The sequence below is a fragment of the Apteryx rowi genome, unplaced genomic scaffold (assembly GCF_003343035.1).
Source record: "Apteryx rowi isolate R43461 unplaced genomic scaffold, aptRow1 scaffold_307, whole genome shotgun sequence".
Taxonomy (NCBI): domain Eukaryota; kingdom Metazoa; phylum Chordata; class Aves; order Apterygiformes; family Apterygidae; genus Apteryx; species Apteryx rowi.
The window spans coordinates 504,205-520,870 of NW_020449497.1; the positions used below are offsets into that span (position 1 = coordinate 504,205).

General features: G+C 38.1%; 2 protein-coding genes across 14 annotated transcripts in view; both read right to left on the reverse strand.

Moving 5' to 3' along the window:
- Window positions 1-16,666, reverse strand: part of NOS2 (nitric oxide synthase 2) — a 41,111-nt gene that overhangs the window by 23,858 nt on the left and 587 nt on the right. Inside the window, exon 1 of one of the 3 annotated variants that reach the window (XM_026070190.1) lies at window positions 11,075-11,154. The exons of 1 other annotated variant lie outside the window; for it this stretch is intronic. The gene's annotated coding sequence lies outside the window, so the exon portion shown is untranslated. Of the gene's footprint in view, window positions 1-1,798; window positions 1,885-11,074; window positions 11,155-16,666 lie in introns of those variants that run through there. One more of the 3 variants, XM_026070189.1, reaches the window with a different exon arrangement.
- Window positions 1-16,666, reverse strand: part of LYRM9 (LYR motif containing 9) — a 71,322-nt gene that overhangs the window by 2,111 nt on the left and 52,545 nt on the right. For 10 of the 11 annotated variants that reach the window (XR_003254290.1, XR_003254289.1, XR_003254285.1 and 7 more), the window contains 3 exons: window positions 11,654-15,722; window positions 11,075-11,157; window positions 1,799-1,999 (listed from right to left, as the gene is read on the reverse strand). The gene's annotated coding sequence lies outside the window, so the exon portion shown is untranslated. Of the gene's footprint in view, window positions 1-1,798; window positions 2,000-10,249; window positions 10,855-11,074; window positions 11,158-11,653; window positions 15,723-16,666 lie in introns of those variants that run through there. The other variant, XR_003254287.1, reaches the window with a different exon arrangement.

Genomic DNA, 16,666 nt, shown 5'->3' on the forward strand with positions numbered 1-16,666 from the left:
GACAGAGGGGGACAGGCCGGCGGAAATCATAAAAGGGAGAAACGACTCATGGAAAGGCATACCAGGACTGGATATGAGAGTCCAGATTTGGAACAACCAGAAGAGGAGAAACATCTTTCATCTTCAGTTGGTCAGGGGATAGCTTAATCACCCCAGTTTTTCAAGCAGGACCTGCTGTTTAACTCACTGAAATCACTGATAAAACTCCCTCTTTATCAGAGAGAGAATCAGAATGGAAGAGGGCCATTTATTTCTTAGGTGGATCCAGAGATTAACTAAACAAGCTCAAAGTGCACTCCTTCCACAAATATTCTCCCTCAGAAAGCCAATTCCACACAGATTCCCCCTTTTTTTTTTTTTTTTTTTTTTACAAAGCCACTTCAGCCTCTGCCATATCAAAATGCAAGAACTAGTTTCTTTTTTTGTATTAACTTTGATGAAAGAGGTGACCTTTCAGAGCAGAACATTTGACCTATTCAGTGGCATTCTGAACATGCTACAAATTTCAGTCAAATTTTGTTTTGCTTCTGGAAATGTGATGGCCTGTAGCCTCAGCAACAGATTTTCTGCTATTTCATTCAAAATGAAGCCACATTCTTTGACTGACTGTAATATTCTGCATCAACACAGTAAGTTGTAGTCTTAAAAATTTTTTTTAAATAACTTATGCTTGTAAGGCTGCTCCTCTGAGATCAGACAACCTTGAGTCTTAAGAGAACTGTAACACTGAGGCAAAGCTGATGATAACAAGACCTGATTTGGCTAACTTCATGTAACCCCAAAGAGACAATTCTCAGTTGTCCAAACTTCTCCTAAATTACAAAGGATTTTCTTCTGATTCCCTTTGCCCATCTAATGTAACTCTTTGAGATTTCTCTATGATGTTCTTTCAGAAACGCCCCATACAGTATCACATATTAGAAATACAACATTGCAGACACCTGTAATCACTAGGCACCTTAAAAGATTTGTTAAGACGTCACATGCTCATCCTGTGACAAGGACGAGGTATTCTATTTGCGCTTATGAACTAATGGCTTGGTTCTTTATGCATTTTCTCTTCCTGAGGAAACATGTATTTTGCTTCCTGTTCTACCCTGTTTGACTAACTTCACTGTCTGAACAAAAAATTTGGTCCTTAAAGTACCAGTAACACAGAACCATTAAAGCAGGATTGGAAAGGACCCCCTACGGCACCTGGTCCATCTCCCTGCCCCTAGCAGGATCAGCTGTAACTAAGCTATTCTTGGAAAACAAGTACCAGTCAGTATGAAGGGCAAAACTCACAGCAAAAAAGCTGCCTAATAACCTGAGATGGGACCCRAAAGAGAAAGACAATCAGTCAGAGGGAAGTCAGATCATAACAGACCATTTCAATCAAGAAAATGACTCTTCAGTAAAATGCTTATTACATCTTTCACACTTGACCACATTGTGGTACAAATGGCTTAGTCCATTTGGCCCAGTAAGATACTATCCATTGCAAATCCACTAATACATTCACTTTCTGTTCGTTTTTCTGGGTGTAGGTTCTGTCTTCTGTCCTTGCTATGACATTTCATTCACATTTTCCAGCTTACTGTCACCTGACTATAGATGACACATCAATGTCCTGGCAACCTTTTACTGTTTATTACAAACTAAAAAAGTTATTTTAGGACAAGTATTATCCCATTGTCCCACCCTGGGATAGGGCCTGCAACTCTCAGTTTGCTAGTAACTTTGCACTTCTCGTCCGTCTTAGAAAAAAAAAAAAAAAAAATTTAGTTCCCAAATTCCTCTACTAGATACCAAACACCAGACACAGAAGAGAAACCTGTGATACATGGGTTGTAAGGAATCCAAGAGCTGTACGATGAGAGCTTCTTAACAGTTATAGGTGAACCATCTCTTCTGTTGTTCTTATTTTTCACTGCTTGATACTCTTACTTGGGTATGTTTTAGAGTCATAGTACTTAATGCTCTTCTGCGTGGGGTATGGTGGAAGTGTCCTGTACTACTGGATGGAGATAGAAACAGTGACAATGTCTTACACAAATGCATATGCATGTCACGCTCAGAGAATTGTACAGTAACATAGACTAGAAATTTTCATTTTCTTATCCTATATTTTATTCTACTAATTTAAATGACTAATGGATACATGCAAAATGAAACTGATAATTGTTATCAAAATGCAAGGCTTTATCAAATTTGCTGGATTTAATTCAGAAGGTAAAAAAATGCAAGAATAATTCTTAGAACATGTTCTTTCTTTATGGTATCCCACCCTTAACCATAAAAAAGCTGGCCCATGACAGCCAGCTCCCAGACACTGTATGCTCTGAAATGAAGATTTAGGCAAGAAAGCAATAGAGCTTCTCACCAATTCTTCCCCGCTTTTGTGCTCTGGAACTGCAATAGATCAACTGTTTTTATTGCAAACTTCCTTGCAGTGCTAGCTTCTAACTCAGAAACATAATTAGTAACACTAATGACTACTATTAAAAGGTGCTCCCAAATATCTCCTCATAYCGACTACTGTTAATCATCATCTTTTACACTCATTTGGATTGGATTCTCATTTCCCAAAGAAAACTTGTTTGTTTTGAATATCCCCTCACATTTTGCAAGTTAGTGATAYTGGTTCCTTGGTTTAATGTTTTGCTTGCTTGCTGTATCTTTAAGGACAATCCATACCATATCAAAGGATTTTAATATATTTACCATTAAGTGTAGCATTTTCATCACTGGCTTCTTCATTATTTTGAAATGTTCTTTACAATGTTGAGGAAACAACTTTGCGTCAAAAGCTAAACCAAAGACTCAGGTCTAGCCACTCTAAAATACGCGAGTACAAGTAGGATCCCAAATCTACTGTCTGGACTCATTTTTGAGTTCCTGCCAATTTAAGGTGTCTTAAAAGCAGCAGTCCAGGGTAAAAAGTAAGATGTTACATTTGCCATTTCCTGATCTAGACAGTGTAAAATTGCACGTCAACTCCTGACAGGGCAGACAGTGGAAAATTTTGTGAAGATTGGAGGGTGAAAATGAAAGTGAAGGAGAGTATTATATTTACAGTGCCATGACAGCAAACCCCTCCCTTCCTGTCTGCAAGTTGCAGGAGTCAGTCCAAACTCAGAAATGCAGTAATAACATAAAATCCCTTCATCAACCATCTTTTTCAAAATTCCCAAGTACGCATATTACAAACATCAATGAGGAAGTAAAGGAGGAAAAAAGCAACCAGACAATCAATAATCAGGGTTTTTCGTGCCTGCATGCACTGCTGCTCAGGCAGAAGTGACTTCTGAAATGTACTGACTCCCTGGCAGGCTCCTCAGCCAGAACCACAGCAGTGAAGGCCAGGTGCTAGCAGATTAAAGCAAGGAAGTAAAACAGCAATCGGCAATTGACTGGGCTGCATGTGGCTGCAATGACTTGGGCTCCGGGCACGCAGGGCTGTGCGCCCTACACTCCTTGACTAATTTCATCATATTTAGACTCTTGAAGATTTCTCTGTCTGGAATATAAGGAAAAGCTGGCATTTGGCTGGGGACCAAATGTACAGCAGGGCTTCTTCTCTCCRGTCCTGCAACTCAAGCTTCTCAAAAACAGCTTTAATGTAAAGAAAGGTGACATTAAGATCACACCCTGCAAAAAATTTCTTTGCTTGAGAACTAAACAGTGAACTAAGAATGGCAGATGTGTTCAGATATAGTAAAAGCATGGTCTGAGGAAGTAACTCCACTCTAAGTAACAGCACTGCTTGACATCAGTAAATAGGTAGAATTTCTAATCAGTTTGAAATGATACAAGAGATTTAAATACTGGTCTTCAAAAAAAAAATTCAGAGTTGGAATTAAGAATAAAATATTGAAGTATAAAAATAACTTTAGTTCCAGAAAGTTATAAATACTTAAAACAAAATGGAACAGAAGCTAAAATTCAGCCTGAGAAATCACAAGTACTACTTTCATGTGGTATAACTACATTCTGCATTTCTGTACTGTTTTTCATCCAAAGATATTAAAATTTTTTTTAAATGTATGTAATAATTGTAATCTCACAACACTGTTCCTGACCACAGTGTAAGGGAAAGGACTGCCAAATGTTGCATTTTGTCTCATGGGAATATGCGATAAAAATCATGAAAATAGTGCACTTGATAGAAACTGCTCTGAAAATTATGAAGTTTAATAGAGAATGGTATGGTTCTGGAGCTTGATTTAGCCACTTCACAAAATACCTGAGTAGGGTTATAATTCTGTTATCATGGAGGCTGGGTCATCTTCTTCAGTTTTACAGGACTTGAAAACTTACCAACAGTTCACACACCAAATAAATATCTAAAGTCGGTCTGGGCAACGACGAGTGCTCTTAACCCAGTGTTCCAACACTTATTTCTGAAATATAACTCTTTGTTTTTACCTTTCTACGTAACTTTCTGCTAAATGACTGATTTCCTGAGTCTACATTAGATTTACTGTAATTGCAAATTACTGCTTTCCACGAAATATGAACAYAGGATTTTTTTTCAGTTTAATGAGCTCTCAAGAAGGTTATTGTTAAGTCAATTCAGAAGTCTACCAAAATCTGCAAAACCTGAAGTTTGTGTACAATGCAGTCTATTTCTGCCACACTGTTTTAGAAGCATAGGCATGATTTAAAAATATTGAAAATCATGATTTTACTTGACACTGAAATGGGTAATATACATTCAGGATAAGCTTAGATGCAAACAGAAGGAACAATGCTCCATCCTGGATTAAGGAAGTAGGAGGTTAATTCATTGATAAATGATTAATGATCTTACCCGCCTCAGCAAATAATCAGAAAATATGCTTTCAAGTCTGTTTTTTCTCTTGATAGAATGCTTTCATTTTCATTCCCTTTGGTGACTGTAGACTCACTGGGAGTGCAGACAATGACATTCATGGTGATCTCTTTCTCTCTGTCCTTTGGGGGTTGTGCTGAGGTCTTTAGATTCCCTCTGGAGCTCAGAGCAACTGGTGAGCATGTTTCCTCCGTTAAAGCATCACTCATCTTCCTGCCAGTCTTTGATTTAAAATTTTCCTTTAACTGTAAAATTTTCCTCATCCTTCTGTACTGGCTCCAGACTATGTATCCCACTTTTCTCAGTTTCTCTCAACCTACTTACCTCCCTATCCAAGTGCTTTCCTGAGTAGCAAGTTAATACTGTGTGCTGCTGTGCACATTTTTAAGAGATACCCAACCCTGTTTATTTGACTTGGGTCAACTAAAATTGGCCTTAGGCACAAGTTCAGACATTGGTTGAATTTTATCCCCAAAGCAAGTGTTTGCATCCACTGTACTACTGCATCTGAAAATTCTAGCTCTGAAGAACACAGACCAATTGCCATATCCAGAGAAGGATGGAGCATCACTCAGTTCTGTATTTCCACACTGAGGAAAGATCATGAAGCTCAATTAGAAGAGGACAATATCAGGAGAAAATAACGGTGTACTCATAAGTCACTTTGTCTTTTGAAGGAGTATTGTTTCCTTATTTATGCCACTAAACCACATGCTTTATTTTGTGGAGCAATTGTGAGACATTTTTCTTCCACAAAAAAACCTGTGATATTGCCTGGCTAAAGAATACCAAACTGAATTCACAAGACTCATTATGAAAACAGAGGGCTCCCTCCTGCTGAAATCTTTACAATGTTTGGAGCAATTGCAACTGATGCAGCAGTTGATCTGCTTAGGGTAGACAAAGAATCACTGGGCACCTTGCTCGTTTGCTCCAAAAACCTAAAATGGCACCTCTAAACGCTCCATATCAAATAAAAAGAAAAATAAACTATTTCAAACTACGTGAGCTGCGTATTTACCACATCTTTCTTTCTATCAACCGCTAATAGTCATACTTATACCCAAATCTCTGGAATTTTTCTTTCCTAATTGATTTCTTCTGAACGACCAACAGGGAACTTCTCTCAAAAATTGCCTAATATTTCTATGTCAATACTGCCCCAGACTGCTTATCTATCTGATCAGAAAAGGGATTAAAAGTGTGGGTAGATCAAGAACATCTTCCAGCTCTAGAAATGCTAAATGCCATTCTGCTCACCACATTACTAATCCACCTTCTGCATCCAGCCTAGCTGTAGTTTTACATTATCACTAAAGCCACAAATAAGCCTTCTCTTATGAAGCAATATTCTAGAAAACTTCAGATCTGGAAGTGCCTGAGGACAGCTCTGTACAGCCTCATTTTTTTAGTAGTGGAGTCCCTCCTCACAGACTACCTGTCCAACATAATGTGCTTCTTGTTGTAACAACTAACACTACTTCGGGGTCAATTTCAGTTTGACAGACTTAACTATCAGAAATGTTTTAAAATTTTCTCAGTTTTGGTGACAGTCTATCATGAATCATGACATGATCTCTATATAAGGCCTGTCAGAGAGAGGCATTCATTACACAAGCATTTCAAATCTGTCAGCTGCTTGATGCAAAGAAAAAGCCATCTGCTCTATCTCATCCTGGCATGCAAGTTTTTCTTTGATTCCTTGGGTTCAAATATACTTGCCAATACCTACTTCTAAGAGCCAGTGTGAAAAATTTCATAGAACCTGCTATATCTGTTCTTTGTAAAGGACAGGGGTTGTTTTAAATGGCTTCTAAATTTAGTTTTATTTAGTCCATTGGGAATCCGTCCTGCGTCCTTTTTTTTCCTGGTCAGAATTACTAGTAAGGCCTTCCTGACTCAAACACTCTGTAAATCACAGGCATTTCCTCCTATTATGACCTGTAACAAGAATATATCAGGTTAATGAGTTCATTTCCCCTCATATCCATCTCTCATCTGTTAAGTGTAGTACATAAGCTCTCAGATCTCTTTGCTGGAAAGGAAGAGCAATTCTCAGTTCCTAACTAGAAGATTTCTCTATTACTCTGTTTTTCATTGAAACATACAGCACTCTTCTTGGAACAATTTCATTAAAATTCATGTGCTTATCTCCCATCACTAACCTATAAGCCTCTAACTACCTTTATACTAGCATCTACCTACTCAAGGTGTTTGTTTTTTTTTCCCCCCACCCACAAGTGCCAAACCCTGGTCAGCATGGCTTAGCTGCTAAGTCCTACACAAAATCATGGGTTTGATCTTCATACCTTCAGCCACCTCACAATGTTTCCTGGATGGAGAAAGGGGTTTTCACAGGCAATTTTATGACTCTGTCTGAATTACCTTATATTTACAAACCTTTTTACTGGCAGAGTATTTCATGAGTATTTGCAAAACATAATAGTTAGTCCAGTCTTGCCTAATACTACACAATTTTCAGCAAGTTTGCCAAAATTACATCATATTTTCAAACAGCTCAGTCAGAGTGAAATTATCTTCTGTCAATGTTAGACACAAAGCCAGTGTTAGAGGGATTGCGGCAATAAGGTTAGACATCCTTTACTAGCAGCTCTTTCCCTTTCACTGCTAAGAAAGACTGCTTCCACGGCAAATTCTTCAGCTTCTTTAGAGTATCGTTGGTCTCTTTTCATTGATTTTGAGCTGCAAGTTCAGCTAAATACATATAAATTGAAGCACTGACAATTTGCCCTGTGAGTCTCTACTGGGTACACCAGAAGGAAGGCTTCTGCAGATCTCCTGCCAGTGTCAATTCATGGTGTAAATCTTTGGACCAATTCAGGAAACTTGGTCCCTTATCACAAATCTAGATAAAGACTTTGGTCTGAAAGTATATTCACACTGTATCTTCTATGTGATTTTTCTGGTTTGCTGATCATCCACTGATTACATGAATTGSAGAAACATTCATCCTACATTGTCAATCAGTAGAAAGCAAGCAATGTCTTTTACTTGCAAACTCCCATTCAGGCAATGCAGTTAAAGTAAGATCCTTGCTTGCATCCTGAACGTGTCTTAAAAGCAGCAGTCCAGGGTAAAAAGTAAGATGTTACATTTGCCATTTCCTGATCTAGACAGTGTAAAATTGCACGTCAATTCCTGACAGGGCAGACAGTGGAAAATTTTGTGAAGATTGGAGGGTGAAAATGAAAGTGAAGGAGAGTATTATATTTACAGTGCCATGACAGCAAACCCCTCCCTTCCCGTCTGCAAGATGTAAGAGTTAGCCCAAATTTAGAAATGCAGGAATAACAAAATCTTGACTTGTTACTGGTCTCCAGGTAGAGTATGCCCCATTAACTACTCTGCACCCAATCACCTAACTAGTTTTTTAAACCATCTACTTGTCGATTCCTCTCAAGTCTCACAACCTAACTTGGATACAAGTTTTCTGCAGTGTCTACACAGCCGTAACATAAGCTCGCAAAGCTATAGCACACTGACTGCTCCAGAAAATCTTTGCAGGTCCATTTCCACTGTGCAGAGAAGGTTTTATATGCTACATGCCTCAGTTTCCCACTGTTTGTGAACATCGTTCATTCAGTGATTGCTCTTGGGAGAAGTTTGCCAAAACCGCAGTGCCACAGTGTGGGCTCTCCTAAGGCACAGTGCGCCTCCTTTTAATATCATGAAACAAAGTACCGCCTGGGCAAAGAAGAACTTTGCGAGTTCTGCATCTTCTTTCACAACTGAACAAGAGACATGGTAAGGCATATTGGCATTGTAGACCTCAATCATAACATGCTAACTTAATATTAGTATCATCCAATTTTATCACAAAAGAAGTCAGCATTGGTCAGCTAAAAGGGGTATAATGCCTATCTACTTGATTACAGAGTTATGCATATATATTAGGTAATAGTTGTACAGCACTGAGATCCCAGTATGAAGTACCTATGAACTGTGATACTAAACCTTGAAGCCTTTACTCAGCTGTACTAGTAAAACTCTGACTACTGTAATTTCTGTAAAATACATATCAGTACCCAAACATACAAGACAAACAGAATCTTTGCCTCAGAGATCTTACACTATATGAAGACAAGCAGGTGGACAAAGTTATACAGTTGAGCCTTCCTCCACTTTTTATAAAGTACATATAGGGGGAAAATGGGAATTAAGTGCTAAGGTTTAGGTAGCTCAAGAGCATTAAGCATCAAACATGAGGCAAGCACAGTTAAAATCTGTGCTGAAATTACCCGTGCTGCAGTAGTTAGGTGTCTAATAGTCATCATGATACTAGACTTCCCCTCTCCCCCCTGCAATGTAGTAAAAGATGTAGATATTCATATTGTGCTGCTTTTCCTAATCTACTTTCTTTCTTCAAAATCTCCAGGCTGGGGACATTTTTAGCTTGTTTTTCGCTTGGCCAGCAAATAAAAATACTGATTATTCACACAACTCTGGACTACATTGGCAGGGAGGATAGTCTCTGAAGCTGCATTTGTAAGGGGGAACACCACCTGGGAATTAGAGGTGTCACTATTGAAAAACAGAAAAATAAAAGATGTGAAAGAACCTGCGTTGATATAAAGTAAGGTCAGATTCTAGAAAGTTATGGACTGAATAATGAAGTGGGCTAAGTCATAGGGTTTCGTCTATAATAAGTAGTCCTAGCAATAACAAAGAATTGTTACAGATTAATTAGCAGGTACTATTATTATCCATAACAATTTTCATCTCTATTCCCAAAAGGATAGGCTAAAATAATCACTTAATGCAGTCTAAATGCTTCGTCTAACTATTGCAGTAGGTGAGTATTGGAGCGCTGCCACCCCAAGCAGGAGGAGCTGATGCAGACTGTGTACTTCACTGTTTACAAGGCTTACAGCTTCCTGAGAGACAAAGAATAACAAGACTTTTGGTTGAGAGCGTGACAACCAGCTGTTCTTGCCTCATCTTGTGTTTTCATGATGATCAGTTTTGGTTTAGTCCTCAGAGACATGGTAGAAGGGAATGTAAAGGGGAATTTTCTGGGATTTTAGGGCACTGGCCATACAAGTTAAAGCAGCTCAGGATAGCTCATGACCAACCCAAGCTGAAAACCAGTAAGTTATTTCCTCTTCTCATGCACCATCTGGGCCAGCTCCAGTATGAACGGGTAGTTCTTAAGACTTAATTACCAACCGAGGATTCTCCAAAACAACATATTGTTCGTCTTCCTGGTTGTGCATTTGGGCATCAATATATCTTGGTGTTTGCAGTTAATTATGTGCATTACTCAGGAAAATGACAAAAAATAGTAACACCATCCCAGCATATGATATATCACCAAAAATGTAAATTATGCATTAGAAAATGTTACTGTGCAGACAGTGAATTATGAACCCTTCCATGTAATCCAAGTGGACAAGACAGAACACAAAACAGAAGTCCAGAAAAGTGATCCTATTTGCAGCAGGTTTAATGGCAGCACAGTGAAATATGTAAGACTTAACACCAAGCATAATTTTTAAGGTCTCTCAAGTTAAGTACCTAAAAACAATCTGAGAATTACTTTTGAAAATCTTGTCCATAAAACCACAACCTACTCTGAGATACTTGTTTACAGAGAACAAAATCTACAGAATTTTTCAGAGACAGAAGTCTCCAAGACTCAGTAGGCGTTTCTACATTCTATAATGTAAATGGCAATTAAAGACACCTTTGGTGACAAATAAAAAGAGGAGGAAAAAATAGAAAATAAAAGAGCAGCCTTTGCAGTTGCACAACTGTGGAAAACCAAATACTCTATTTTTAGGCATGAAAAATCAATCCTCACATCAGCGCGTAGCAGGGAGGTGTCTCTAGCAAATACAGTCATTGCTGTGCCTGCCATCATGATACAATGTTTTCCAGAGTACTAACTTCTGTTAGATGTTTCTTTCAAAACAGTGTTCTCCTTGTTCCTTGTTTCATACCATCTGAGATACAATCAACTTTCTTCGGATGAAATGACCATCAAGAAAATGAAAGTACAACTGAGAAAGTCCCTGATCCTGTGTGATGTTACCAAATACAGAACATAAGTCAACCTAATCAGTTGCAAGAGTTTATTATCAATTTTATATCTTTTCAAATCCACTTTTAAAATCCATTCTATATAATAGCAGGAAATATTAACCAAAACACCACCATTTTTAAATTTCTTTCAAGAGCATGGAAGGATACCAGTGACTGTGCAAAGACTAAGCTGTAAAAGGACATAACGTGCGCTACCTTTTAAACAGATGAARTTGAATCACAGCAGAAAGAAGCACACAGGTGATGAGGCAGTTCAACTTGATGGTGTGGGGTGGCAGCTGGAAAAGATTATTTTACATGAGATAGTGAAGCATCCAAACAAAGCTTGCTCACACATCATTGATTTAAAAAAAAAAAAAAAAAAAGCAAGCTAATCCCTTTCAAAATGGATTAATGCAGAATAAAAAGGCAGGTAATTTTGGAGAAAAAGTAACCAAAAAGCAAACAAAAACGTATTGAGTGTTGTTGCAAGGCGCTATCTCCTCTGAAACTCAAGTTATTCCTAAATTTTCACATACAGGCATGTCAAAAAAGTCCAAATTCTCAAAGGAATCTTGAGACATTATTGCTATTGAGTTCAATGACATTTTGGTGTGCACATAACTCTAAGGACCTTGGCCAAACCGATCTGTTCAAAAGGCACACAGGTTGATGGGGACTGAACAGGGAACTTAACTTAGGCCACCAAATTCCTAGGTCAGAACAGTAAACAGCAGGTACAGAATTCTCCTCCTCGTACTCTACCACCTTACTTCAGTGTGCAAGATTACTCACTTTTTCAAGTGTGCAGTGTCAGGGACCTCTCAGACCAGTGATAAATGCATATGTTAAGCTCTTAACTGCAAATGACAAATGTCTCACTCAGCTTATGAACTTTTAAAAACTATTTAAAATATCAGCAAACACAGCTATGAAAAAAACAGAAAATATTCTTCAAAGAACACTTTTTTTGTGTTTTTTTTTTTTTTTTTAATAAATTTGATGTGTCTGCCCAGATCAATCACAAGCTGAAAGGAGTACTTGATGACTATTGTATATTTCAGTTAACACTATTTCATAAAGCCTGGCTTGACAGAAGTAAAAAGATAAATTAAACCAAATAATACAAAAGTTGAAAGATGCACCAGCTGGCTCACACTCAAGAATAAATACCCTGCCTCTGAGCAGTAGGAAAAACTACACTAAAGTAGCTGACCAAATGGGCAGGGCATCAGTGTAAAGCCATTTTCATGTGTTATTGGCTCACTTTAGAACACAGTTCTCAACATCAAAGAGGCTGCTCACACATTTCAAATAAACACATGCTATTTTAGATGACACCAAAGGACATTGCATCGTGGAGGATAAAGCTCTAAAGACTCACTCTTATATTTCAAGGTCAAGGACTCCGATATTGAATGAATATTATGATACTGAGCACCTGGGACTCACAACCCCTGCACTGCCTGTTCAGTTTGCATCTTATCAGAGTTTATATGAAGGCATCCTTTGCAATGCCAAGTTAAAAGCTACTCACAAATACAGAACTTTTTCCCTTAGCAAAGATTATATCAAATATTATTTGTTTCTTTCAAATATAATGTGCACCTGTGTGCTTGTTCCTGGCAGCATCACAGTAAAGATCACTTCCTCATGGCATTTGAAAATGAGCCAGACACCATAAATGTTTCATCTAGCATTGAATTCTTCAGCTCATGTGTGGAAAACGTCTGTGACATAATGAACCAAGTGAAAAAGAGTTTACAAAATGCTGAAGCTGAAGAATGGTTTAAAGAATATTCAACTATGGACAAATAGTGCTAAGCAAAACCTGGCTTGGGAAGTATTCTGTTCAGTACCCACAGGTCTCAAGTAACTTTCAGAGGCAAGAGTGAACTGAAATCAGTAGCATCTCTGGCATAAGAGTGAGACAAGAAATATATATATATCTTTAACCACAGTTAGAGCAGCATACCTTCCTGTAGTTTAGATCAACCACAAATTTCCAGCTTTTTTCATACCCAAACCTGATATTAACAAATTAAAAAAAAAGGAAAGACTTCCACTACACAGAAAGCTTCTGTGTGAGGCTCCAAGGTTGATAGTAACAAGAGTAGACCTTTTAACATTTGTCTGTGGGCTTAGGAATCCATAATACGCCTCGCTAATCATAACACATCAACTAACCCACCAGTAAACTGCCATTGTTCCAGTCTTTCCAGATATGTCACTGCCATATTTGTAATGTACTGATGATTTCCCTACAGTTTCAGCTTTAGGCTCACAATGTTATATATATAAAAAAGAAATCAGAGCACCAAATGTGGCTAGATACTAGCAAATCTTGAGTTCTATCCTTAGACTTAATCTTCACAAGTTTGTAAACTTGAGCTTATGTCTACACTTCTCATTTTCCACAGCTGAAATATGATCTACACAATCAGTTTCTCCATACTTTAAGAATTAAAAGCATGATCCCAATCTACTTAACTTTCAACTGTATACCAAGTCTGTCAGCTGTCTTTTCTGTTGTCCTAATGTTTGTCTTGCATAACAGGACTTCTGTGAAACCCTATCTGTAGCTTAACTGACAGAGGTGCCTGTACGAAACCTTTGAACTGTTAATTCCATTTGGCAGTTAAGAACTGAGCAGTAGTGAACTGCTAAAGGAGTATTTACAAGGAGTTACTGACCCAAGATCTTACTAGAAGCTAAACTGATTTCTAGGACGTAGTTATTACATTCCTGTAAACGCAATGAAAACTCACATCAGTGCATCACACCGAAAGTGGTGCTGGTAACTGAATGCTTATTACAATAAAGTCCATCAATAAGGCCAGCAAAAACAGGGGCTTTGATGTGACCTTCTGATAGGCCCTTAGTTATTCAGCTATTGGATGTGTGTATCAACAGTCCATTAGTTATCAGAATTAGTATGACTTATGACTACAAAAATGGGTTCCTCACTTCAGTAAAAAGAAACTAACCCCTATAAATAGAATAAGCTTGTGCCTTTTTACTGATATTGTGTTACATATAGTGATTACTTTTGCAAAGTTAATGAGAAAAAAAACCTCACACTGCTCATTAAACTGTTGAGGCAACACAGTCTCTTATCTTCTATTACTTAATTTGCACCCATTTTTTTTCCCCCCAGAAATTCAGGATGATTGAATAAGAAAACACAGATGCACCAGTCTGGCATATTTTCTTTGCAACCACCATCAGAAGATTCTGAAAGGGACTGACCAGTGAAATATTCCCATATGAGCAGCAGGAATAGAGCTACGTTTGTGATTGTATAAGCCTTTTCCACAGTACACACTTGGCCCTGTTACAGCCATTGGCACATTATTATTAGCACAGCAGCATTAACAAAACACCACGCGTACACAGGTACATTGATATATCGTATCAGTGTTCTCTCAGCTTGGAACCAGGTTAAACTCTGCTGGTGCAGAGACACCTCACCTATGACTTGCAGGGTTTACACCAGCACTGCTATGCCCAACAGCTGGCCGCTAGCAGTCATAAATGAGAAAAACTTCTCATTTAGAATGGACTCTGCTTTTTAATGAAATGTAAAGCAAAGTAGAGGAAAGCAGATTTGGCTACAAGGAGTTTTTGTCTTAGCTAGGTGCCTTGTCCACCAGATTACAGAATCAGAACTGTTCTTCCATTCTTTTACTATGAATGTTTTTTCCCCTACAGCTCCAGCAGCTGCAGCAGACTCCACAAAGCCATGACTGCAGTTTGGTCATCTGAAAGAAGCTTACCTGAGAATGCAGGAGTTTGAATCTCCTCACACTGTGTAAGGTAGTGTAAGAGCTCGAATCATTAGACTACTACATTAAAGAGGCGAGCACAACACCACTATGATCATCTTTAAGGTTGAATTTCACATAAGAAGTGGCTTCATTCCGCCTGAGAGATGCCCAATCTCAGAACTGTTATATATGCCCTGAGCAATCCCACCTGATTGAATACTTCAGCAGAACAGAGAACAGGTTTTCAGTCTCAGCAAGGCTGGGTGGAAGAGAGGCACAAAGTTGCTCAAACTAAGGTGATTCTGGAATGTGATGAAGAGAACTCAATTTACTGAAGGAACTTTCAGGTCAAACAGGATGCACCTGATAAATTAGGGCATCTCCAGTATTGAATGACTTCTGAGCAGAAGTTTTCTGGATAATAATTTTGAACTGAAGTGTCTAAGCACTGCCTAAATCCAATCTTAGGATTCAGTTTCTCATCTACAGCTAGACTGATACAACTTCTTTCATCTCAAATTATGTTGCCAAAGAAGAGCATTAGTACTATGTCTTGAAAGCAGGAAAGCCTCAGCTATGCAGCTGAGTGACTCTTCAGTCCTGTCATTAGAGAAACATGTCTGTCTCAGACATCAGGGGTTACTTTCACTATTACAAGGAAGTAAGTAGTTGTTTACATCATGTCTCCCCACTGCCAAGAAAATTATTTGTTCCATAACAGTAAAAGTTATCTTCACATTACATTTCCATTCTACTAAAAGGTATGCTATTCTGAAAATCAGACTGTGTTTGTATGGGAAAAAAATGACTCAGACATCGCATCATGCCCTACAACTGAACTGCTACTGTCAAAATACTTAGTCATGTCTTCTGACTCAACATCCATGTTCCCTTCTGCACCCCAGGAAGAACTGCATGCTCTACCTATTTCCAAAGACTAAAATTCACAGATCCTGGTCCTGCCGTATGAGTTACCATCTACCCACTGTCATACCTCTGGTCTGATGTTCCCACATCTCAATTGGTACCTCAGACATTCGGAGCTGCACATATGCCATGGTTACACCTTCCAGCTCCTTGGTGCTTTTCCTGTCAAACTATCCGTAAATTAAATAACAGGCATGTAAGAATTATTTACACACATAAAATTATCCTATTAAGTAATTGAATAAAACATTGTATCTCACACTACACAAAGCTAGACAATTATAGCAATGGATCGTTTTGAGCACACTGCATTTAAAGTGCAGGAACCCAGTATGCTTTCACACACTGTTATTCCTACTGAGGCTTGATGTTTTCACTATTGCACTGATATAAAGTTATTAGTGCATCTCCATGCCCCAGATCAAATATATATAGCAGAACAGGAGTACAGTATGGTTCAATTGTTTGCTGTTCTTGATTAAAAGTAGCATATTCAGATACCTACAATCAAATCTGTTTAAGCTTTTCTATTAAAGCATTCTGTTTTCTACTGTTTATTGTAAAGTATGTTTACAATAACTATGTTTCTATGTTATTGTAAACTGCCAAAGCTGAAATTTTCCATGCTTTATCTTGCATCAAACTACTTTGGAAAGTTTAAATCAAAATGGTTGCACTTTCTGAAATGTATTTAAGTAGGAAGAAAAGTGGTTTTCCCCACATTAAGTAATAAAATGTACGCTTAATTTGTTGAGAAGCTCTATCACTTTCAGACTTTATACGTGAAACTAAGCAGAAGTGTGGCCCTAGCATAAGATCTTAGTATCTTTTGATGTTCCTTTAAATGACAGAAAACGATTTGAGAAAGAAGAAAGTGGGGTAGAAGGACTAGATGAGAAAAAAGAAAATTAAGGAAGATGCAGAACAAGAGCTATAGAAGCTGAGGGAATGTAAAATGATGTGAAAGACGCAGGACTAGAGAGGAACAGCAGTAGGGGATGGCAGAGGAAGAAATAATAAAGGCAAGAATTCTTGAAGAGGAGGGGTTAGGAAAAGGAGGGGTTAGAAAAGGAAGCTGTTTGATACAACACTTTATGGTATAAATTTTCATATA